This window comes from Protopterus annectens, chromosome 2.part1, assembly GCF_019279795.1.
Source record: "Protopterus annectens isolate FY-2018-M chromosome 2.part1, PAN1.0, whole genome shotgun sequence".
Taxonomy (NCBI): domain Eukaryota; kingdom Metazoa; phylum Chordata; order Ceratodontiformes; family Protopteridae; genus Protopterus; species Protopterus annectens.
Window position 1 is genome coordinate 1,391,327,776 of NC_056729.1, and position 25,048 is coordinate 1,391,352,823.

Here is a 25,048-nt window from a genome sequence, read left to right on the forward strand (position 1 = left end):
TATACTCCCACCATTACTCTAACAATATAACCTCCCTGGAAGATAGCCTCCACTGGTTATCCACTAACCATCCCCAAGAAACCATTGTGCTTGGTGACTTCAACATTGACTGGACCACTTGTGCAGCTGAATCCCCTGTCACCCACATAAATCTCTTCGGGTTCAGACAAACTATAACTGCTCCTACCAGGATCAGCAAACCTAATAACAGAGAAAGTATTCTTGATTGGATTCTTATCAATAATCATTACCACTTGTATAAAGCTGGAACCCTCCCCGATGACCTAAGTGATCACTCTCTAACTTACATTATTAAGGATAAGGGTGAGAACTCCCATCCGCCTACCTATAGAACAGTTAGAAATACCAAAAACTTCAATCCTGTAAATTTCCAAAATGAACTTAACTCAGTCAACTGGGCAATCCTAAAACGTTTACCACTGGAAGACGCAGTGGCTTATTTTAATACTAAATTCCTAAACATCCTAGACTCCCATGCCCCATTTCGTAATATTAAAACTAGAACAAATTCAGCACCATGGCTCACTAAGGAAGCCAAACTAAAAATCAAACTTAGAAATAAGGCTTGGGCCATCTGGTGAGTAACTAAAGCTCCACTCGACCAACTAAAATACCGTCAACTTAGGAATGACACAAAAAAATCCATACAACTAGACAAAAAAAGCTACTACCAAAACTTGCAGCAGAAGCATCAAAACAATCCCAAAAAGTTCTGGGCAGGTATTAACCAACTTCTTCATTCAGGACAAACTACCACTCCAACCCCAACAAATTACATCCAAAAACCACCACAGAACATAGCTAGTGCCTTTAATAATTTCTTCACTGAAACAATCCAGTCTCTCACTAACCAACTCAATCCCATACACTCTCACTCCATCACTAATACACCTTTGACTAGCTCCTCCACTATCATACCCACTACTCACCACCCCTTCAACTTCCAACCTGTCTCTACCACTCGAATTCAGTCACTAATTAAAAAACTGAAACCCACCACCCTATCTGCTGACATACTCCCAGCTGAGTTCTTAAAACATAGCTGCTGATGTCATAGCATTTCTCATATCTATCCTGATCAACTGGTCCCTAACTCTTGGCTCTATCCCCCCATCTGGAAAATATCCTATGTTATCCCACTTCACAAGAGTGGAAGTTCCACCGAATTATCCAATTACAGACCTATCGCCATTCTTTCACCACTGGCCAAAATAATGGAAAAATGCGTCCACAAACAAATTATGTACCATCTCGTACAGAACCAGATACTGGCCATCTCTCAGCATGGCTTTTGGCCACATCATAGCACCACCTCAGCTCTCCTTTCCTTCACTAATGCCATAAATCTACACAGAAATAATACTTGCTGCCATCAGCCCTCTTTCTAGACCTTTCAAAGGCCTTTGATATGGTCAATCACCAATTACTCATCCACTCTCTGAAATCTATTTCCCTGGACAACCATACTATACAGTGGTTACATTCCTATCTGAATGACAGACAACAAGCCGTACTTTGGCAGGGCAAACTATCCACTCTGTTACCTCTCACTCTTGGAGTTCCTCAGGGCTCCATTTTAGGTCCTTTACTCTTTTCCATCTTTATCAATAACCTACCCACTGCCATCCCAGATGCATCCTGCATCCAGTATGCAGATGACTCCACCCTGATCTGCTCAGTCTCCTCCCCAACAGCCCTGCAAACCCTAACCCAGAGTACATTCAACACAGTTGAAAAGTGGCTCTCTAATCACCGTCTTCTTTTGAATCCCAATAAGACCAAACTGTTACTCTTTCCCCCCACTTGCAGGTCCCCTCAATTTCCTTTACTATAACATCAAACAATGGCACCTCTATTTCGCCAGATATTCAAACCAAGCTCTTAGGGGTAATAGTAGACAATAATCTCAAATTCAACCTACACATCAATAACACTATCAAAACCATTAACAAAAAGCTCGGCTCACTATATAGAAATAAACCTTTTCTAACCCCTACAGCTAGAATCGCTATCACCCGCTCTCATCTCCTCTCTACCCTTCTATATGCTTCCCCTATACTCTGTAACCTAAACAAATCAGAACTTACCAAACTCTCTCACTGCTACAACCATATTGCCAGGTTCGCCACTGGATCAACATACAGGACACATCACTGCCACAACCTCAATATCCTAGGGTGGCAAGAACTGCCAAGCTTAATACAGTTCAACCAGCTAATAGTAGCACATAATATTCTCAACCAACCCGAAAACACCCCTGCCCTTAAAACTATCATAAAACCATACAATAACTCCAGACCATTACGCTCATCCAACAAGCTGTTAGTTCAAACACTGAAAGCTAATAACTCAGCTGGTGACTCCCTATTTGCCAACTCCGTTGGGAAAACTTGGAACTTACTTCCAGCAGACATTACCCTGGAACCCTCTCTATGCCTCTTCAAAAATGGCCTCAAACATTATTATAAAATGCACTGGCTCTGTCCATGTTCCAACCCTGATTAATCCCCATAACAACTCCCTAACTCAACAGCAGTGTACTAGCTTCTTGCTCACAAATGCTTCCAATGGAAATCTGTACATTTTTTTGTAATATAGTGCTGCTGTAATCCACCTGTTAATTAACGTTTACATTCTATGACATGCTGTTAAATTGTGGATCCCTCTTGAGGGACACACCTTGCTTCTTGTAAAATCTGCTTGTTATTTAACTGTTGCTTGGGATGTTTTGTTGTCTGCTCAGTTGAAGCTTTTTTCCCGTTACGTTGTAAAACCCTTAATATGTATGCATATTTTTGTTTGTATGTTTGGAGCTTTTCTCCCCGGGCCTCCGCTGAAAATGGATATGTATCCAGTCGGACTATCCCGGTCAACAAACGTAAAATAAAATAAAATAAATAAATGACAAAATAAATAAATAAATAAAGGGAGACCGGTTTACATTTTTCTAATCACTTTGAATGCTATTTCTTTAAATTAATCACTATTTTTTCAGCAAAACTCTGTAATGCTTCTATCTACCCGTTTATGCTTCTTGACTGTATTGTCATCACTATTCATTAAATGTAATTCATCACCTTTTTTTCAAATGCCACCAGTCTTAGGAGGGATTATCAGGGACAGAGTACAATTTTAAGTCAAAATAAGAGACAGTTGTGAAAGAGGCAAATTGCAACAATCACAGATTTCAAGCAACACTGTAATGATCACATCACTCATATATAGCTAAACTCGGAGACAAGACAAACAAAACACATTCACAGACAATGGCTGAACAAGACTCAGGTACATTCACTTAACACAAGAGATGTAAACACTTACTCCAGATGCTATCTTCACTGTAACCTTTGTACTACCACAACAAGTGTTCAGGACTGGGCAGTTTTGCTATCCTTATTGTCTGGCATTTTCAACTGATTGAATTTTGTGATGGACAGGACAGAAATAATAAGCCTAGCCAAGAGTTTATCCCCAAAAAAGAAATCTCAGTCAGCACCTGTCACCCCTGTCAATGAGGGATAAATATGGAACCCAAGGGCAAATTTGATGTTTCTCATCCACTCATCAAGGTTGCGCTTGAAGAGGGTCAGCGAGGTAGTCTGACATGTATGAGAAGTCTATTCCAGAGACGGGGCAGCCTCTGGGAGACAAACCTGTCTTTCCAGCAGGTTTTGTTGATGTTGCATATTAGATTTAGGCCTACTGAGTGGGTAATACGTGAGGAGTTAGACTTACAGATATGGAGCATCTCTAGTAGGGCAGGGTCCGATATTACCTAGTAGGCGAGACACATTCTGGCTAGGCTTATAAATGCCCTAGGGCAGATAGCCTAGTATGAACCTATGAACCTATGAACCTATGAACAGATCACCTCTGAGCAATCTGTATGATATCGAGTAGAGTGATAGTAATTTGAGCCTGTCCACTCAGGACAGTTGTTGGAGGCTATGGATTCTCCTTGTGAGGTATTTATGTGGCCTTTCCAGTTGGTGCAGGTGTTTGAAGAGTTACATACCAAATGGGGTGTTATACTCAATTATAGGTCTAATGAGGGAGGAGTACAGAGAGGTAATAACCTCCTTTTTTCTGGATGGAATCCCTTTACTTATGAGATGAACCAAGTAAAAGACTTTTCTGAGCACTGCCGCCACATGATGGTCGAATGTGAGATTGTTGTCAACCTGAGTACCCGTGTCTCTCACAATAGGTTGTGTGCTTAGGGGGTTGCCGTTGATGTATTAATCAGTTGGGGCCGTGTTTTTGCCCAGTGGTATAATAATACATTTTTTTGCATTTAACTTACGGCCATGACTTTGGCAACAGTTAGTTGTGGATGTGAGACCCTCTTGCAGTATGTTAATATCATCTGGGGAGTCAATGACAGCACCCAACTTACAGTCATCCGCAAACATGGTCAGCCACAGCCTCTTTGTCTTTGCCAGGACCTCTGAGAAGTAAATGCCAAACAGTAGGGGTCCCAGGAAAGATCTTTGTTGAACACCACTAGTGACAGGTCTACTGTCAGAGGTGGTGGCGCCTACTTTGACCTTGTGGGGTCCATCTTTGAGCCAGTTGGCCACCCATCTGACAAGATAAAGACACAGTTACTCTATCAAATACTTTTTCTATATCAAGAGCCAACAACACTACGAGCATTTTTTTTACATTCTGCATTATCACCGTTCTGTTAATTTTGTCAAATGATTGCCTCCCATCCATAAAATCACACTGCTCTACATCTATCAGTTTTGGCAACACCTTTGACATTTGCATAACTAGTATAGCTCTAAACACTTTATAATTATAGATTAAAACTGAAATGTATCTATATGAAGCTGGATCATTACTATTTTTCTGCATAAACTCTGCTTGTCATTTTAAGAAAGCTTTTAAAATATTACTTTTCCTAGGCAGAAAAAAATCAGATTACCATTACCCATTATAATAATCCAGGTGGGAGGGAATTTACAAGTAAATGGAATACAGCAAGATCAATTTCAAATGATGAGACCACAGTCTACACACTAACTAGGAATAAAGAAATGCAGATACAATTATCTTTGGGGCAACTTTTGTTGTAGAACATGTATGAGTTATAAAAGTTGTTTGATTCACTTTCCTGAGTGCATTAAATTATAATATATAATAATTAAATTATCTCTCTTGAATTATATAGTGCCACTTGCTGGAGCATGTTTTAAATTTAGTTTTGAACATTTTTCCAGTAAGCAATGAACCAAAACATATAACCCAATGACAAAACTGCCCAATTCAGAACATTTCAACCATAAAGGCCACTCAAACGTCTGTCATTACAAACCACCAGTATCAGTCAATATGCACAATCTCTGCAGAAGTAAAAGTCATCTGAATAATTCCACATTAAAGAGATCTGTAACTAATGAAAATGTTGCTGCTAGCAAACAACTTTATATTTCGGTGTTTCATCAGTGTCTGCTTTCCTTGAAGAATAAATTGCTTAGGTTACATTAAAAAATAATAAGCCAGTAATATTACAACAGAGAATGGATGGCAAACTGAAAACAGGTTCGTAGTTGCTAGGCATCTCATCCAAAGGAGGACATACTCAGGACTGCAGTACCCCACCCCCTTAAAATACAACACAGTATCAGCAATCCCTCTACATGCTATGGGAGTAGAACCCACAGCCTTCTGCATCAAAATGTAAGTATGCTACCTGTTGTGCTACTAACACTGCTTTAAAGGTTTATACCACATCAGTGATACCATTTGCTAAGCAAAGCAGTTGCACATTGTAATCAGACAGCATGAGCAACAGTAAATGTCTCTTCCCCTTGAAGCTCACAATTCCTTGAAAATGTACTTGAAACTAAATTCCTTGAAAAATGTAGCTTGGTAGTTGGGGTAGAGAATTCAGTTTCTTGTTTCCTGTAACTAAGGTGCAGGATTTGACATTTGAGCCCAAGCAAATTACTAACCACTTGGTAACCCTAACTAGAGCATTTTACTTTCACACACACACACACACACACACACACACACACACACACACACACACACACACACACACACACACACACACACACTCACTCACTCACTCACTCACTCACTCACTCACTCACTCACTCACTCACTCACACTCACTCACTCACTCACACACGCACACACACATTCTTCAACCTCTTAGTGCAAGTAATCTGGACAAAGACAAAAATAAATAGGGCAGATTATAAATATCGTTCTCATGAATTTAGAAAATCTCTAGAATAACAGGATTTGTGTTAGTATGCATTCTTCTAAAGGATATGAGGTCTAAAACTCAAATGTCTGTTATTATTTAGCAACTCCAATCCCTTTTATGAGGAACAGACAAAAATATGGGGCAAAAATCTGGACATTCTGCGCGCGCACACACACACACACACACACACACACACACACACACACACACACACACACACACACACACACACACACACACACACACACACACACACACACACACACACACACACACACACACACACACACACACACACCCTTGTGGGTAATTTGGGGATTGCCAGTGCATCTACTACATGCCTTGTGATGTAGAATAAAACTATACCACTTGGCAAAAATCTATTTAGGCACAAGGAAGATATGCGGACTGTGCACTGAAGACACCCCATGCAAGAAATGAACCAGAGAATTGAGTATTATGAAGAAATAGCAGTTAAAAAAAAAAAAAAAAAAACAGAAATTATTTTATATCTTAACCATAATGTTCAGGTCCAATGTATTTTTGAAATATGCCTGGAAATTGGCCACCCACACAGGTTGTTATTCTTAACTTGTTGAATGCAGTGACAAATATAAAACACGGCTTATGTAGTAATTTGAAATAAAGATGAAAATATAATGTTTTTGCTTGTATGCTGGAGGGTTCTTCCTCACGTTCTGGCATTCCACGTCATCTTCCTTAGTAGTGGTATGATATGACAAATGTACTTGGCTTAAAAAGCAAATGAGAGTGAACAGAAACATATGGAAAAGAAAAAGACAGCAAAAAAAAATCACAGAATTCTGAGAGTTTGTTTTTGTGGTCATGTTCCTTGTTGACAAGTTACTAGCTAAAGTAGTACACACAAGAAAAGCACAAAAAGGCATAGGATTATGCAAAGTACAGTATTGAAAAGGGGAAATGAGCATGTTCTTGAGAAAGCTTGGCAGAAATCTAATATTATATTCATAATAAAGTATAATTTATATGACCTTCTGCCTCCAAGAACACATCAGTCAGTGTTACAATCTTCAAAGCCTTACAGCAGAAAGGGCGAGAACATCAGATGTGATGGCAAATATTTTTAAAAGTCTTATTTTTCCATTAGTTATTATTTTGCGTGAAAACATGAGCATAACAATCACTGACCAGGACCAAAGTTCTAAAGCTGGTGGAAACAGAATGTAGATGCCAGTTAAGAAAATACCTATGCTGAATGAGTGAATTAATTAAAACACACAGCCATGCAAAGAGCATAAAAGAAATATATATGGCCATTTAAACTTAGAGAATTGTTGCAATTAGCTGCTGCTTTGCCTTTCATTTCTTTGAGACCCTCTGGATGCCTCTGTTGACCTATATTCACATTTTCTAGGATGACATTCCAGTGCCTGATCAATCTGTCTGAAAAAGTGTTTCCTGAAGTTTTATTGAAATATTCTGCTGTTCAGCTGTCCTCTTCTACCTGTTTTCTTCTCAAGCCTACACCATCTTCTTGAACTAGATAACATAATAAATTCCAGTCAAGCCCCTACTCACATCCTTCCTGAACTTTGCACTGTCATTAAATGTTAAACCTTTCTTTATATACCTAACCCTCTTCTTGTTGCTCTCAGCAGCAGCATTTTACTAACCCTCTTCTGCATATTTCAATTGAAATGAATACAAATCAATTTTGAAGCTTAGATTTTTAGGGTGGCCACTAGACAATTCAGTTATAATATGTACTGAAAATCTTTTACAATACATTTGCAAACATTATATTCTTGCAATAATCCCCACATACAGATGCACAGATACACACCTACCCTCTCACTTGTCCATTCTTACGCCACTGCGCAGTCCAAATGTCTTCTGCAATTCAAGTTCCGCGCGCGGAAAACAAAGACGTAAACAATCAGTCGCACAGGCACAACAGGTATTTGTGACCCGTTTTCCTCATCTGCGTCTGGGCAACCAGCTGTAAAGGGCATTCTTAAAGTAGAACACCCTTAAAAACATATTTTTTTTAATTAAAAGAAAATTAATCTCCTGGCTGCGGCAGGCCGTCTTCATTTTCTGGACTGTGTCCTACTGAGAACAGCACTTTTACAGAGTGTCAGACTGGAGAAAAAAAACATTAATTAAAATAAATAAATAACTTAAAATTGCGCCCTTTATGAGGTCGACTGCACGGCCGCGGCACCCTAGTCGGTCACCTTGTTCACCTATGCCTAAGGCCAGCCATTGCCTTGACCATCTTCCTCGCATTTTACATAAAAAAAATTTCTTTGAAACTATGGCAAGCAGTTGCAACAATTTACACTATGCATGGAGAGCTGCAGTACTCAGGTATCAAGTTAAAAAAAGACATTTTTTTTTTTCTTTGAAAATGTAGCAAACTGCTTGCTATAATTATACACTGCACACAGCATAAAAGGGCTCAGATTTTAGTTGAAAAAAAAAGAGGAAAAACAACTTTGTTTTTAAACTGTAGCAAAGAACACAAAGAGAGTGCTATAGTGTTTGGGTTTGACTGGAACTGCAATACTAACTTTTAAAAGCTGGTATGCACTCAACAGCGATCAGGATAGGATGGCCAAGGTCATGCCCCCTAACACTTTGTGCCCAAAGCAATTGCCTTCTTCACTCTGCCCTAGCTACACTACTGCCTGTTCTTCTTAGTAATAGCACTGCAAGAATGCAACAAACATTTTCAGTGTTTTGTATATAAAATGTTTTTACAAAGATAGGAAGCACTATTGTATTGGTCACTGAGAGACTGCGTTATTTCCCCTAACAACATTTGTATTTTAATTCTCAGCTGATGAATTCTCATGATTATTCTCACAGTGATTACCTCCTGCAGATATAGGAGCTGTTGCCTGCTTTGCTCCCCTCCCTCCTCAAATTCCTCAGGTGCTGGTTAAATTAATCAAATTTGTTTCAGTTGAGTTACTGCTTGCTGAATACACCATAATACTCTTTCAGTGAATTCATTTAGTTGTAGTTGTGCAACAGTGGAATTTGTATATTTCATTTATGGGTGCTGTGAGGAGATAAAGCACCCAATATAAAAAACAGTGTTTTAATGTGTTTGCATGGTAGGTTTACTTATGTTAGGTGGGGAGTTTTGTTTGTTCTTTTTGTATTTGGGACATACCTGTACTTGTACTCTTGTGATTGTAATTGTGAATTGTTTGGCTTATATTTGAGATCAATGGAGTTTGACTTGTTTTTATTTGATTAAAGTGGTTTTAGATGAAAGTGATTGATGTATTGTGCTGCAACTAATTTTGATGAATTGTAATATCTATCTACATACAACACAGACTGTGACAGTGAAAAGTTGAAAGCCTTCCAATTAGCACATAATTCGTGAACACTATAGTACTTCCTTTTGAACACACACACACACACACACACACACACACACATACACACACGTATTGTTATAGTTATATTTTATATTTCTTATTTTATTTGGTTCTTATTTGGGATACAGCTTTAAGGATGGCTGGCTCTTGATGACGCAGCTATGTGGTGGACATAGCAGCATGTAGTTTGAAGGTTGAGACTTTTGTGATTGTATGCACACCTTTATTGGATTCACGAATGATTGATAGGGCAATGTGAGTATAGAAAAATGTTTTATCTAGATGTCTTCTGTTTTTATGGTATGATGAAGCCACATGAGTAGTGAAAGCGCTAACCTTTTAAATAAAAGTTTTTTACTTTTATTATTTCTGAAGTCATGCTTTGTTTAACCTCTGATTTGCCTCTCGCTATAGTACTGTTTGTTTGCATAATCGATTGTTTGTTGATCCATTGGGTATTTGTTTCTTTTGTAATACATGTAGACAGTTTAGGTAGATACCAGGAAGCTATGTTAACTGAGAGAAGAAGAACAATTCATTAGGTAATTTCCTGACATGTACAGATCCATGCATGCTGGAAATGAATTTTAGTTGCTTTTTGAATTTGCCACTTTTGGTAGTGGAACGAAGGGACAATGGAAGTTTGCTCCATGAGTATGCAATTGAATGACTGTAAAGTATTTTTCCAATATTTTTGTTTGGCTTGGTCATCTGTAGACGGTTTTGTTGCGTGCTTCTGAGGTCACGACTGGGTGTGTAGGGTGTAATTATGGCTGTAAGGGCAGGGCAGGGCAGGAGTTGAGGCTATTTAGGATGCTGTGTGCATTTGTAGTTGTGATATTTGGTGCATGTAGGGGAGCTCAGGCCATCTTAAGCTTTTCAGGGATATACAATGATGGGATTTGTAGCTGGCTATCTTGTTATAGATGGTTTCTAATTTGGTTAAGAGATTATTTTGGAGGTTACTAAGTATAGGAGCAGCATACAGCAGGGATGGTAGAATAAATGTTTGAGCCAGTATAGGTCTAGATTTGTTAGGTATATATTTGTTGTTGCGGTATAGAAGACCTAGTTTTTTATTGAACTTTTTGATACAGTTTAAGATATGTAGGTTGAATTTTAATTGGTCTTCTAAAGTAATGCCAAACAATTTGGTGACTGAGCCGGTGGTGATAATTGTATTATCTAAGGATGAGATGGTGACGTTGTCTTTACCTGGATTGAGGTTTTTTGGAGGGAAAAGGAGAAGCTTGGTCTTTCTGGGGTTGAGAAGCAGGTTATCAGTTAGCTATTGTTCTACTATGTGCAGAGATTGTTGACTGACAGTCTGGAGATTTTGTATATTGTCGGAGATGTTAATAATTGTGGAATTGTCTGCGTACTGTATTAAGGTAGAGTGGGGGCAGGAGACATGGAGGTTATTTGAAAATATATTAATAAGTAGGGGGCTCAGGACAGAATCCTGGGGAACCCTGGTCTTAACAAGACAGAAAGGGGAGAAGGATGTTTCTTATCTAATGGACTGATATCTGTTTGACAGGTAGCTGTTAAACCAGGAGGTAGTAGAGGTAGAGAGCTGTAGGTTGGAAAGTTTGTTTAGGATGATGGGAAATGGTATCAAATGCTTAGATAGGTCAAGGAATAGAGATGATATGAGTTTATTATTATCTCTGGCTTGGGCAATGTTGTGTGAGACAGATAGGAGGGCAGTGGTAGTAGTGTGTGAGGGTCGGAAACAATGCTGTGTGGTTGTAATTAGGTTTGCCTATAACAGGTGGTTTAGTATTTGTCTATGTATACACTTTTCCAGTATCTTGGATAAGGGGGATAATATGGCAATAGACCTGTAATTTGAGGGTTCTGTAGAATTTCTTCCCTTCTGGAGGGGTATTATGAAGAGTACTTAACACTTAAAATGTGATCTGTGTTTATCTTTGTTCTTACAATTCATTAGGTATTTGTTTACTTAAACTTTTTTGGGGAGCTTTTCTCCTCGGGTCTCTGCTGAAAAAGAGCTTCTAAGAACCCAGACAGACTAACCTGCTTAACAAATGTAAAAATACATAAATAAATAAATATTTTTTTCCCAGATATCTGGTACTGTATTTTCTTGGATGGATCTATTGATAAGTATAGATACACGGTATGGTACAGATTTCGCTGGATGTTTGAGTAATGATGGAGGGAGTTTGTCGGCTGATGGGGAACAGGATCTGAATTTGTTAAGAAGTGATCTAATGAAGGAAGTTGTTATGGGTGCTAGGGAAAATGAGGGAAGAGATGAGGTGGGAGGTGGAGTCTTAATATCAAGAGTTTCAGGTTTAGTAAGCTTTTCTATTGTTTTGATGAAAGAGTTGTTAAGTAGGGCTGCAGTTTCATTAGAAGGTTTGTTAGGGAAGGGGTTTGGTGAAGAGGGGTTCCCTGGAGATAGTAATTTGTTTACTGAGTGCCAGAAATTTTTCGGGTTGGAATGTGGGTTGATCAGAGATTTTTGATAAAAAATGTTTTTTTGTCTAGTAGGATCTGCGTTTTTGTTTGGTTACAAAGCTGTTTATATAAGTTCAGGTGGAAACTTGAGTTGTTATTTTTTTTCCATGCTCTTCAGGCACTATCTCTCTTATTTGTAAGTGATCAAGTTGCCTGGTTTAGCCATGGGGTATAATTACATTTTAGCCTGATTTTTCTACTGGGAGCCAGGGTGTTAAAGGCTTTTAGGAATATATTGTTGAAGCTTTGGACAGCCTCATTAAGGGGTAATGTGTATAGGAATGACCAGTTTACAGTGGACAGTAATTTGTTTAGGTGATGGGGTTGTAGTTTTTAAGGTTACATGACTCTTTGTATTGGTGGCTCTTGTTAAGATTGGGATAATGTCTTACTACTGAGGTAGGGAAGTGGTCACTTAGACAGCTAGGTAGGGTGGAAGGGTTAAGACAGTTTTGGGGGTTGGATACTAATATCCAGTCGATGATGAGCTGTTCTGGGAATTTTTTTGCAGGTGCATGGTTTAGGTGATCAGCTGGTTAAAGCCATAAATGTTTATAGAGTAGCTAAGGGATGTAGTATTAACAAGGTTCCAGTCAATATTCATATCCTCAAGGATGATAGTTTCATATGGAATGGATATAGAAATCCAAGAAAAAATTGCTCAAGTATGGGAATGTTTTTTACCTGGGGGAATGTAGATTGCTGCGATGACAAGTTTTTTGTGTTGATTTAGGTTACAGGTTGCTATAAGTATTTTGTCAGGACAGAAATCAGCAATAGGTATTGAGAGGTGGGAGAGAGATAGTTGATTAGAGGTGAGTAGAGTATAGCTATTCCTCCACCTTTTTTTTCTTTCTATCCTGTCAAACAGTATTATAACGGGGGGGGGTTGCAGTTTGTAATATGAGGTTTTAGCCATGTCTCAGATAGGGCAAGTATATCTGGGTTATACTGAGAAATCCAGGTGTGAAGGAGGGTACTTTTATTGACAATGCTTTGTATATTTATTGAAAAAAAGATAGATTTTTGGAGGCTTATGATCGTAATGAGTTGTTTATGAGGCAGTTGGAAAGGGGGATGCTGTATATGTATGGTTAGAGCTGTTGGCAAGGGCCTGGATTGGGGTTAATATCACCATGTAAGAGTAGTATTGTGCTTTGAAGTATTTGTATGAAGAAATATTTGTAAAGGAACTGATGTTTTGTTTTGATGAGAGGTTGGGCATTTAGTATGTACAATACTTGTGAAATGATATAGTGGTATGGTTAAAGAGAGAGGGGACAATAGGGGGTGGAATAGTTATTTGTATGGTAGGTAATGGGATAAGAGAGTGTGGAAGATGGGGTGGTAAGCAGGTGAGGAGTATGGTAAGTGCTGAGAAAAGAATTAGAAATAGAAGGGAGAGAAATAAAGTTTTGAAAGGTACAGCCATGATTTAGTTTCAGCTCAGAACTAATTAAAGGGTAGCAATTTATTTAAGGTTAGTAGAAGAAATCAGGATTGACTGAAGGAGTTTTATAAAGGGAGTGACTGAAAGAGTTAAAAAGCAGGTAAGGCTCAGGAGGGGTGAGGAGTGGGTCTTACAGTTAATGGTGATGTGGGGAATGAGTAGATGAGAGGGGTGTCTACTGGCTGGTGTGGACGTGGGGCAAAGCAGGTGTATTTATAAATTAAATTATGTCAGGGGTGAGAGGTGGGTGGGAATGGGGATAGGGTAGGGGGGTGGAGTGAACCAGAGTGCAGTAAGGTGAAATGGAGTAGGATGAGCCAGAAAAAAATGGGCCAGGCCAGCTTCCAAAAAAAAAAATCAGAAAAACCAAGCTCAGTCAATTCCGGGTCAGTGTCTTCCTAATAACTAGAAATCTTGTGCTACTAATCTAGGACAGTGTGGTGAAAAGGACCACCACTTCTATAGGGAAAATACAAATATGGGCTGCAGGTATATAGGTAAAACTTTTACAAGAGAAAGAAAGAAGTTTTAAGTAATTGACTTAGGAGTACAATAGGAAGAGAAAAAAATTGTGTGTGTGTGTGTGTGGATGGGGGGGGGACCAGTAGTGTGCATGCTTACAGTAAAACGTAATGGGTATAGACTGGAGTGGGAATTGCAGTGAAATTTTGTATTTAAGTAGGGGGTTGATACTATATGTGTTAATGTCTGAGGAAGTAGTTCATTTGACTGTGAAAGCACTTTCGTGTATTGTTTGAATATAATACTTTTTCACTAAAGTGGATTAGGAGCCATCGTTTTGCTCTGCTGTTTAGTTGGCATTTGGACAACACTAACATACACTAGTTTAGCTGAAAGCACTTTAGTGTTCCACCAATGCAGGGTCTCAAAGTGTAGGTCGACCAGACAGCCTTTGGTTTATTGGAGGATGGCCAGGACACAGAATAAAACTTTTGCTGAGGGAACTGGAAATAAAAAGGAAAAGAAGGTAACTATTAGGTCTGAAGTTTTAAAACACTCTGATTACCAAGTAACTAAGACAGAGGATACAGGAGACGGTCAGCATACCTTGTAAGAAGCAGCACAATTCTATGAACAACACAAAATGCAAGGAAAGCAGAGAAAAAAAAAAAAAACTAACAAAATTAACCACAGTTGATATCAAGCTATTATAACATACTCTACACTATTATATATTATTATGAAGGTTTACTATGTTATGGTCGAACCGGACCCCATCGAATGATGGGATCGTCGACCCACATCCGCAAAAACGACAATGTTGAATTCTGACTTTGTTGAAATACGACTCGCCTTCGACCTCAAAATGGGCTTTTACATGGGTTGAGATAGGGGCGAGATTTATACTTCGACAATGTCGAGTTCGACATTGTCACCGTTCGGCCTCTGGACTTCGACTGAAGTGGTTCGACCAAACCCACTTCAACCCTACCATAGTAAACCATTATAAAGGTTATGAAGAGAAAACAGTAACTACTAAGATGTTACACACAATTTAGCATTCTCCAAAAGTCAGGAATAACAACAGTGACATTATACAGAAACACAGTCACTTGTATCTCTCGGAGGTTACAGTTAGTTCTATTCTAATTGCAAAACAGGTTACTGATCTAAAAGTACAGACAGCAGACAACAATATTCACATTACTGAATAAAACAGCATTGTGCCCGTTATTTAAAGTCACAGTAAGCTAGGAGTATAATTCTATACTGGCATAACAAAAATGCTCATATGCAAGGCAAGTAGAGTAAGGCAAAAAAACAAAAACGCTTTTGAAATATAGGTCCAGAAAATAAGTGACCATATAGAGCTGTTACCAACTAAAACTATGCATGAAATAAAACAGACCATGTGTGAAACTTCACAAAAACAGCAATAAGAAAAACAATACCAGAAAGTACTTACATGCAAACACACTACTGGGAATTCCTATGAAGCAAGGACAGAAAAGCTAAGTGAAAAGATTCATATTCTTTTATACTACATGGGAAAAACCTTGATGCAGCTGGAAATCAGACAATGCAATTGTATGGGTCCTCTGTCTTATGATGGCAATTGACTGCTTCCATCTACACAAACAGTGAAGTTAGAAATGCCATGTGATAAACACGCTGACAGATATTTACTGACGACAAATTATTTTATTTCATATTGTGAATCATGTAGTAACAAAAACAACAATATGTGTTGAACTTAACCAGATACAGTTGTGTTTGTTTTTTCTTGTACTTTATACTGTTTAAAAGTTAAAACTCTGAACAAAAAATAAAAACTTCAAATACAAACAAGAGTTCTGGAATATAAAGAAATCCAAAAATATCTATAGTAGGTTGTGGTACATTCTGCTAAAATTGAAAGGCTTTTAAGGATGTCTTGAAAGAGGCCTTTCTGTCACAGGTTTGACAAGAAGAGGTAGACAGCTGCATGGTATCTGAATGTATGCTTACATGAAGACTTGAGATATATCTCAGGAACCAATAACAGCCACTTTCTTACTACAAAGTAGACAGAATAGTATTACAAGCTCTTTCAGGTAGATAAGGCCCATAATGTGAAGGACTCTGAATGATAATCTGTCCAATAAAAGCAATAAGTGCAGATCCTGAAACACAGGGTTATATGATCATACTGATATACTTCAGACAGCACCATTAGTGCCAAACCCTGCAAGTGGTAGAGGGACCTCAGGTTAGTATTTTGAAGTTCAAACTAGAAAAAATGTCAATAATCCAAATAAGATGAGACCAATAAATAATTACTTCTGAAAGATTGTGGAAGAGAAAATGCACTTAACCTGGAAGATAGATGTTCCTAAGATAGAAAAAGGAAGGGTTAACAACAGTAAGCAAAAGTCCCTTCACTGACAGCATGTTATCCTGCAAAACTCACAGTGATCATATGGTTTATGAAATTCCAGCTTATTCCTTCCATAAAAAACATGGGAAAGGATGCAGCCATAAAGGGATAAATAGTGGAATGTACAATCATAACTTTAACTTGGGCCCATTATTGTTTGGGCTCTATTTCTCAGAAGTCCAGGCCAAAATAGAAGGCATTTGGCTCACCAAGTTCGCTGATGATTGCAAACTGGGAGCAATTACTGAGACCTCCAATGATGGCAACATATTACAAAAAGGGCTAACACAAACCCAGATAAAACAAAACACATGTTCCTCAGAAATGAAGAAAGACAGCTGGACACTATTTACATAGCAGTAGCATTTTAAAAATTTTTATGCTAGTTCCAGTGGCTTGCACTTCAGCTAGTAACTTGGGTGCCTGATGGAGTTGTCAGGGGAGGATGGAAGTGCCCATCCTGGGTGGGAGGGAGGCAGAGCTGGACGCAGACTGTCACTATTCCTTAGTGGAGGAGCAGTAATGCAAATGCACACCCAGGGGACAGGTATAAGACTGACCAAGCCACTGCATGGTGACAGCCTTCAATGTGGGAATACAGAATTTTGCATTCACATAGGGAAAGTAGTGAGGCTCTCCATAGTGACATCAATTGCAGATCCCCCACCTATTGATGGGGTTAGGCTATTACAAATGCCCTCATTGTCTGGACACCAGTAAGGGCATAAATTACATCCCTTTTATGAACTGTTATCACATTAATTTTAGATGACATTCCTGGGTATGGGAAAAATGGGTCAAGTTCAGTTTGGTGAGGCTTGATGGTTGGTAGACATGGGGGCAAAATGCACACATAAAAAGACTTGCTTATAAATGATTTTGCTAAACTGCAGAGTGCACACTGAAAGACAAAGTTAGTAAGACAAAGCAACATAATAAGTAGTTGCCTAGACAACTTGCCGAGTGTTCTAAAAGGCAACAGACAAACCAGACAAAAGAACTTTGAGAGGCCACAGCAGAAACACACATGCTCAGTCAGGTTGCCACAGTCTATGGTGACCAATTCTGAATATAAACATCAGAAGCAGCAGGATGAAACAGAACCAATGTTTTCTCACATCTTTGAAAGCGTTAACTATTGTAATATGGTAGCCTGAGTCACGTGTCTACTGATTAATTCTGAATGATAAGAATGGAGGAGTCCATTCAAGGGCAAATATTGATTCAAGGATAAATAATGAATCCAAATGAATTGAAAAAATGTTCTCAATCACCTAACCTATCAAGGGAAGGTTAAATATAATCTATTAGTTGCCCACATCAAAAGGCTCAAGAAGATGGCAACAGCCTTTTTTAAAACAGAAAAAAAAATATTTTCATCAGTTACATTTTACAGACAATAAACTAGATAAAAGGGGGAAACATGCATGCATAGGAGAGGATACTATGATCTCTTCATTTCAGAATATTGATAATAATGCTGACTTTGCTGACAGCCAGATAAGGTGATTTCTAGAAGGCCCAGTGAGAAAACAATACACAATGTATAGCTAGAGTGTATATGAAAAGAGTAGAATGGGAAACACATATACACAACAGTCCCACTTCATATCCATACTTTGAACTAAAAAATTACCTGCTCTACAGTGTAAACACATAGATTTTGAACCTGTTACTAGTTCCAAAGCCTTTTGGAACACTTGTAATAAAGTTAACACATAGCTGAAATTGGGGTGATCACTTAGGAATGAATACGAAAAAAAATGGACTTTAGCTATACTTTACTGACGTGGTGTTACAAAAGATGTAGAAAATGTTTGTGCAGCTTGCACTGAATATCAAAGGACAGTACCCAACCCAGGGTTTAAGAACTATTTGATATCCTTAGGTATCATGGAAATCCCTTTTGAAAGAATTGCAATGGACACTATAGGTTCTTTAGTAAAACTGAGTAAGAGCCATTTGTATATGTCAGAAATCACAGACTATGAAAAGAAAATTTCCTGAGGCAGTAAAACTTTGAAGAGTTAAAGGAAAGTCCATAGCAAAGAACTGCTCTTTTCTACAATATGAATTATTGTAGAAATTTGTACTGATCAAGGCACCCCATTCATGTCCAAAGTAATGCATGAAGTGTCTCATTTTTAAGTGAACAGCAAAGGACATCAGCACACTACCCTTAAGTGGGCTAGGTAAGCCCTTAAAAAGTCTAAATTGTATGTTACAAAAGGTTTTAGAACTGGATGGAAGAAACGGGTGACCGACTGATTTCATATTTTCTCTTTGCTGTAAGGGAACCACTCCAAGCCTTCAATTGATTCACACCATATGAAGTGCTATATGCACCACATCCACAAGCTTACTAGATATAGCAAAACAGAAATAGGACAGTGAAAACACTTTAAAAGTGTGAAAAGGAGATTTTACAGTACATATTAAAAATGATAATGCCTATAGTAAAAGAACATATGCAGAGAACAAACTGCATGCAAAAAATCAGTCTGGGGGATAAAGTACTTAAGTGCTTTACAAAATGACAAGGACACTTTGAAACTGTTTAAAACATAAGTGATGTAAATTACAGGGTGAGCCAGATGGGTAAAAATAACCCAGAACAGTTGCAACATATTCTGAAGACATGGAGGGAAATTTTCTGTAGAAAGTATGTTTGTAGATGAAGTTAAGGCCCCCACAATATGCAATGAAGTCAAAATAAATGTGGAATTATCAATGTCAAAGAAACAAGAAGGAAAGGAACTTGTGCTCAGGAATAAACACATTTTCAGAGCTGTCTGGCAAAACCAGTTTAATCCATCCAAATATTTATTTGTTTGTTTGTTTATTTATTTTGTTTATTTACCGGGTAATGTCTAACTGGGCATGAGGCCCATTTTCAGCGGCGGTCCGGAGAGAAAAGCTCCATGCATACAAATAGACAGTATTAAACAATCAAACTGAACACGTATTAATCAACAATGCACAAAGCAAGTCAGTAAATAATTAGCAAATAATTAACAAATAAATTAACAAATTTAACAAAAAATGGCACAGTTAGTGATAAAAACTGGCCGCATGAGTTAATAGTGAGAACAGTGTGATAATTGCAAGATAGCGAAATACAGTTTACGTAACAGTTAAAGACATTATACATTGCTAACTGAAACTGAGTGTTGAATCAAGATAGCCTTCAGCAGTTAATAGTTGTAGCTGTGAGAATGAGCTGGTTTAGGGTAATGTAAGGGAGTAGTAGGTAGCTTAAACAGGAGTATGGCAGGAGCAAAGCCAGTGTTTTGTTAGATGTTCCTTAAGGAGGTTTTTAAACTCATAAATGCTGGGGTTTTTAGCCACAGGTTGAGGAAGAGTGTTCCACAGTTTGGCAATTTTATGGAAAAAAAGGGCAGTGCCTTGTGTGTTGTGGGCTTGGATAATCTTTAACAGTAGTTTATTTGTAGATCTTAGAGCTCTAGGATTGCTGTTGGGTTGGACTAGATTGGTGAGTGGTGGGCAGTTGTTAGGTTTGTGAATTATATTGTGGGCTATGGACAGTTGGTTTAATTTTAGAAGGTTTGGTAGTTCTAACCATTTAAGTTGGGAGAGTACAGAGCAGTGGTGGGTTCTGTAAAGGTGGCCTGTGGCAAACTTGGCGATTTTGTTGTAGCATGATTCCAGATTATTTAGATTAGATTTACAAATGTTTGTAAATACTAGGGAGCCGTAGAGGAGGGTGGAGAGTAGATGTGTGCAGGCAGTGGCTAGTCTGGCATTGTGTGTAAGGTAAGGTTTAATTCTGTAAAGGGTGACAAGTTTGGAGTGGACTTTTTTGATGGTGAGGGAGATGTGGGTGTCAAACCTTAGGTTATCATCGATTGTGACACCTAGAAGTTTGGCTTAGCTGGTGGGATCTATTTGGTTCAGTTTGTGGAAAGGATAGAAAGTGGAGTCAGACATGTTTTGGGTTTATTGTAATTGGAGACAATTAACTTGGTTTTGTTGGGTTAAGTATGAGTTGATGGCTAATGAGGTAGTTTTCTAAGTCCTGGAAAGATTTTTGCATTTTTGTTTGTAGGTCCTGGAGGGTGGGGGCTGTGCAGATTAATGTTGATTCATCAGTGTATTGGACTATGGAGGCTAACTGTGCCTGGTGAGAAAGCAACTTTGAAACCACACTAAATTGCATAATCTCGCTGCAAGCAAATGCTCAAGCTTGGTTTCATATAAGAATAATTAAGTGGAATGGAATGGCTACAATTAACTGGTAATTGAGCCAGATTTACAAAATGAAATAGCATATCTAAATTTAATTGATATTCTATGTGCGAAGTGGATGAACTACATGTAAAAGTGGGCAAGGCTAGGCTTCTGACCACATGGGTGTGGGGGGTGGTTGATGAAACCCCCCACTTGATTAGTGTTTTTAAAGTTTGTTTTTATGTTTGACTGCGGAAGTGGCTGTTCGTGGTTTACAGCTTTTGCTGTTTACGTGTCGACCTTTCCGTGTTTGAAGAAAAGACTCTTCAAGCTTATAATGTAGACCCTTTTTGATAACCCCAAACATTCATTCCCAGAGACAGTTGTCTCTAAATGCACTATATACCTGAATAAGACCTCTTCTTGGATATCTATAAGAGATACTGTACAAGTTCAGATATTTTAGTCTTTCATAATAACTTAAATTTTCACATCCATGGTTGCCATTGGTATATTTCCGCTGTACTCTTTCTAGTTTACTCATGCTTGTTTTCTTATAAGGTTTCTATTTTGTTATTCCATGCTCAAGTTTGGGTCTAACGTAACTAACAAACAATGGCTTCATCATTTATGATTTCCTAGACTTTATAAATCTCTTTATACAACCTATAGTTCTATAACTATTGTTAACCAATTGGTTGATATGATTTGGAAAACCCAGAGCTGTGTCTACCTGTATACCCAGGTACTTAAATGAATCTATAGTTTCAATCACTTTGTGTTGTATTAAATATTCATCTTTAGATACATACATAGGTCTACTTCACATCACCTAAAATCAATTTGACTGACTTTCATTTCACTGAGACCAAATCACCTAATTTCAAAATACTGAAAACTCATTTGACTGAATCTCATTTCACCCAAAGCTTACAATGCTACATTTCAAAAGACTAAACTTCAAACCATAAACGAACATACTCACAACACTAATAACTACCTCTTTCCAGACCTTAAAAACTACTTACTTACCTCTTAACAGAAACTGGGCAATATAAAACCAAACTAACATCCGCCATATTACTTTAGATACTTCCCATAAAAATGTAAAGAGACATGCCTACATTTTAAAACACTACAACACTACTTTCAACATCACTACCAGAATTCTGACAGCACTGTAGGTTACAGAAATTCCTTTTATCAGAAAAAGGTCACAGGTGAATGGAAACCCACATCATGTCTATGGCTTACAATTCAGTGAAATGAGATTCAGTCAAATGAATTTTCAGTATTTTGAAAATTAGGTGATTTGGTCTCGGTGAAATGAAAGTCAGTCAAATTGGTTTTAAGTGATGTGAAGTAGACCCATATCTATCTATCTATCTATCTATATATATATATATATATATATATGTGTGTGTGTGTGTGTGTGTGTGTGTGTGTGTGTGTGTGTGGATATGTGAATATATATATATATATATATATATATATATATATATATATATAATGTATGTGTGTGTGTGTGTGTGTGTGTGTGTATATATATATATATATATATATATATATATATATATATATATATATATATATATATATCTATGTATGTGTATTTATATATATTCTAGCTTATCAGTGGGAGTGGTAAGCACTAGGTAAGCTATCTACCACATAAGGAGTGGTTCTGGCCCAGAAATTGTAGTTATTGGCCGTTTGGGCAGTTTTTCCATCTCTCTCAACTTTCTGATTTAAAAGCCCGCATCTGCACTTCTTTCCCCCCTTTCCTGTAACTAGTTTAGTCCAGATACAGATTCTTAGTTTTAGCACTTGAATTTGCTTATTCGTGATCAGCACTTGTTCAGAACTTGTAAGCATTAAATAACCTACTAATTACTACAGCACTCAACCTTCCTCATTACTTAGAGGAAAACAGTTTTGGTACTTACTTTCCTCACTTGCTTAGAGAAAAACAGCTCTTGTACTCACTTTCCTTACTTATCTAGAGGAAAATAGTTTTTTATTCAGGCATGTCCAAGGGTCAGCTCCCAGTGTTCTCCCCTGTCTAGCTGATGAATCTGGGCATCTTGGGGCAATGTAGAAATTGCCTCATGTACACAGACAACCCTCTCCTCCTACCACCCAACACTCTAACCTATGATAGATGCACTTACCTAGCCAAACTGGCGGTAAAGCTCTCGCCAATCAAGACTGAACTTGACAGTCAAGAGGAGAAGGTAAACACTTGCACCACACCACACTCATCACATAATCTCACTAAATCTATACCACCAAAATCCACACATAGTAACACAAAACATTTGCGGAGGCTCTCAATAATAATCTGTCTAAGCAACAGAGACCTCCAAAGCAGAAACGCAAGCAACATCTATCCCCCAACACAATCCAAATGACACACAGCCCGCAGACTCAGTGTGCCACTCAACCACAGCCAATAAGGCAAAACAACGTACCCAACACACTAATCATAGGTGACTCTATAGTCAGGCACAATGATGTCCCACTCACCAGGCTAAACAAGGGGAAGGTTACCGTCAGCTGCCTGTCGGGTGCCAGGATCCACCACATAACCCACACACTCAGGTCACTCCACAACAAGTACAAATATGACTCTGTCATTGTCTATGTTGGTGTGAACGACCTGAGACGTACCTCCCTGGACTACATGAAAAGAGACATGGAAGAGCTCTCTGATCTTGTAGCCCAGGCAGGTATGACCCTATCCCTGAGTATAATTCTGCCATCACCCAGAATGATGCCGCAGTACAAGGACAAAATGATTGACTTCAACAACTGGCTAAGCTTCTGGTGCCATTCTAAAGGGATCTAGTATCTGTCTGCCTGGGATGACATGGTCGACATACCACAATGCTTTGCAGAGATGGCCTGCACCTGTCACCACTGGGATTCCAGATACTGGCTAAGGTTCTTGCCGCCCCTATAGTGCCTTTTTTAGGCAAGGTTCAAATGACAAATTCACCATTGTAACAGGAACAGGCAAGCAAAAACTGAGGGTGATGCTACTCAATGCTAGAAGTCTAAATCTCAAAATGCACTCACTCGAGGCACTCCTTAAAATGGAGAACATTGATATCTGTGCAGTGAATGAGACCTGGTTCAAGGCTCCAGATAGCACCCCTGCACTACCAGGCTATAACTCATACCACACTTTTCGGCCATGTAACCTGGACCAGAACACCAAAGGCAGAGTTGTGTCCATATTCATTAAGGATATCCACACCTCCAGGCTAGTTGCTCAGCATAATGCAGCCGAGGTTATCAAAGTGTAACTAACTCTGGGCAAAACTACAATACAAATTGTAGCTTGCTACAGATTACCCACCATGTCCCAGGATTCCCACTCCTCTTTTCTTGATGTACTGGAAAATATTGAGGTTCAACCAAACACCCTAATAATGAGTGATTTCAACTACCCCACCATTAACTGGGAAAACTACTCATGTATCAACTACTTCGCTCAACTCTTTCTGGAATTTATAAACTCCAATGCCCTGGATCAACTTATCCACACTCTCACCAGGGGCAACAATATCCTAGATCTAGTCATTACCAACATGAGTGACTGGTGTTCCACACCTGAAGTCAATGCCTCATTGGTCCGATCTGACCATAAGCTAATTACCCTAGATATCCACATCCTGCCCCCACCCCCATTAAGGAAACCATGGTAAAATATTTCTCCAAAGCCAAATTCATGCTTCTTAAGACAGAAGTGGTGAACTTCATGACACCCATGCAGATGGACAATAGAATTACAACTACTGAATCCTACACAATTGCACTTTATAAGCACTTACATGAGTGCATGGATCGTGCTATCCCAAACAGAACCAAGACGCTATCCTCCAAAAAAAGGAAGCCAATCTGGTGGTCCCCTGCCATAAACAAACTGCACAACAAAAGGAAGAAACTGTTGCAAAAGAGAGTAAATTCCAATGAGTGGAGGACCTCTCTGGCCAGCCTCAGTAAGAAGCTGTGATCCCTGATAAAATCCTCCAAAGCTAGTTACGAAAACAAAATTGCCACTGATTCTAAAGACAACCACAAAGCATTCTATATCTATGTCAAGAATCTCAATGGCAACACTCAGATCTGCTCTGAGTTACAGCACAATGGCACTAAATATACAGACCCAACTGATATTGCCAACATCCTGACAGATAGGTTCAGTGCTAACTTTACCCCCCTCTTACCCCTTAAAGAGCCCATCTCTATACCGGAAGAATGCAAAGTTCCTGTAATCACGGCTGAACAGGTAAAAACCACACTCTCCAAAGCCAAGAAAACAGCATCCATGGGACCAGACAACATCCCAGGCTGCATTCTACATGAACTACAGAACAAACTGGCACCCTCCTATGTACCATGTTCAATCATAGCCTCAC

General features: G+C 38.6%; 1 protein-coding gene across 3 annotated transcripts in view; it reads right to left on the bottom strand.

Annotated features, from left to right (window-relative positions):
• Positions 1-25,048, bottom strand: part of DPYSL5 (dihydropyrimidinase like 5) — a 1,161,038-nt gene that overhangs the window by 258,598 nt on the left and 877,392 nt on the right. The gene's annotated exons all lie outside the window — the stretch shown is intronic.